A 2500-nucleotide genomic window follows, 5' to 3' on the forward strand; every position below is an offset into this window, starting at 1 on the left:
TATATATGTTTGTGTGTTTGTGTGCGCGCGAGCGGTTATGTGTGTGTGCGTGTGTGTATGTGTAAATATATTAAAAAAATAAAAACATTATTTCGAATAAATGAGGCACGTAGAGAAAAAAAATTTCTAAAAAATAAAGGCATTTCAAGCCATTTGAACCGCTAGCTTTGCGCTGCAAAAAATGAAAAAATTCCGAGATAAAACGGGCGAGGCGTAATTTAAATTTCATTTCATGCTCCGTAAAAATTTCAAGTTAAATATATAGAGATAGGAGATAATGTTTAAGAGAAGGCAGGCCAACACGATCCTCTCGAGTACATTAAAATAAGCTCACATTGACAACCACTAACCCACTAACATTCTTCATAGTATCAGTACTTCTGTTACTGTTTCTCTTACTGCTATTGCTGCTACAGCCATTATTTCTAATTCAGCAACGGATCAGTATCACTTTTACTAAAAGTATTCTACTTAATTTTAAACAATAAATTCTATTTATTACTACTCTACTCTACCACTACTTTTAGTATTATCCTATCTTTCGTTACTATCAATACTTTCAAAATTAAACCAGACTATCGTATTTTTGTTATTACTTACCGTTTAATGTTCGTAATGCTACTACTTGCTCTTCCAGAATTACTCACATAATTACTTTTCTTACCAATCAGTGGTTATTGTCGCGAGTGTAGTGGCAACTGCACTCACTTCAACATTATGCAATGCCTCATTTCAAAGATTGTATTCGTTCTTATTCGCATATGTGTGTGTGTGTGTCTGTGTGTGTGTGTCTGTGTGTGTGTGCGTGCTAGCTAGTTACAGACTTTTTTGAATCAACTGTAATCATAGGATAAGCTTGCAAAAAACATACATTTTTGAAATACCGTCACGTAGACAGCAAAACAAATAACAATACACACTGACACAAGCACACACACACACGCACACACACGCACACGCACATAAACCATCAATAATGGGTACACATTTTATAACGAATGAATTGTATATACTGGCGCAAGAGATAGCAGAACATAACGTCAAATCATTCAGAACAATAATTGTACATTTTATTAAATTCACGTACACACATACATACCCACGTACACATGCATGCAAACGCGCACACATAACCGCATACACATGCACACGTACGTAATCAATTTTATGAAAGGTAGCATATGTTTTCAATAGGCCAAAGGAAATATCTCTGCAAACAACTTATTAATGCTGACATAGAACTTACAACACGCTTATTCATGGGCACATTCATATTTTAAAAAGAAACCACATTTTTAAAAAATCCACCACAAACTATAACAGGAAAAAATATTTCGTAAAAAAATGCAATACAAAAAAAAACAAAAAACAAAATGTGAATTCATACAAAGCCAACAAGAAGTTGGAAATCTAAACTAGAGCAACACACACACACACACACACAAATGCAACAACAAACATTCATGTATATACACGAAAAATTATGCCAACACATGTGCACAAGTTAAGACTAACACATGTTGTTTAAATGCCAGCAAAAACATGAAAACTTATAAACAATAATAAACAAACATCAACAAAAATGAAAAAATTAACAAATACAAATGCAGGCACGAGTAGCAACACAAAGACAAACACGTATGTAATCATGAGACATACTCAGAGGCAGACACGCGCATATAAAGACGCAGACACGAACAAACAAAGAGACGGTCAGACAGTCAAATAGAAGTCAGCGAGAATGAAGTCCCTTTCCTTTCATCAAACGCTTTCAATTGCTTATATGAGATAATTTGAACACACTGCTGACTGAACTCTCAATTCAATATCCTATCATCATGGTCGTCGTCGTCTTCGTCGCCAGTTTGTTAAATAATTTTTTAGGTTTGTTATCATCATCATCATCATCATCGTTGTCGTCGTCACCATCACGATATTAATAAATATTTCTTCTATTTCATCATCTCTCTATTATTATCATTACTACTACTTATATTGTTACTACATTATCACACACACAAACACACACACACACACACACATACAAACACACACATACAAACACACACATGCACGCATAGACACATACTCTCATACAAACAAACACATACATGCACGCAGTCATGCACGCACATGGCGATGACAAAGGCATGAATACTTTCTTTCTGTGGCGATCGTACGCGCGTGTTACTTGATTGTTAATCCAACATCTCTTTATGGCCCTTCCTGGCGAGAAGGCAGTTAATGTATGTAGAAGGAACAGAAGTGTTAGTAACTTAAGTATTGATAGTAATTCCAGTTTCAATAGAAAGTAATTCAAGTGCTAGTAATTTGTGGTAATGTTGGATTTCGTCGCGATAATGTTGTACGTTCCGTCTGCGTTTTCTGCATTTAATGCACCACAGTCAATTATTTATTTTTATTCGAAGATGCATGTATGTGTGTGGATGTGCATGCATTCATATGTATGTGTGTATGTATGTATTCATGTGAGTTGTGG

This window comes from Helobdella robusta (genome assembly GCF_000326865.2).
Source record: "Helobdella robusta unplaced genomic scaffold HELROscaffold_31, whole genome shotgun sequence".
In the NCBI taxonomy this organism is placed as follows: Eukaryota; Metazoa; Annelida; class Clitellata; order Rhynchobdellida; family Glossiphoniidae; genus Helobdella; species Helobdella robusta.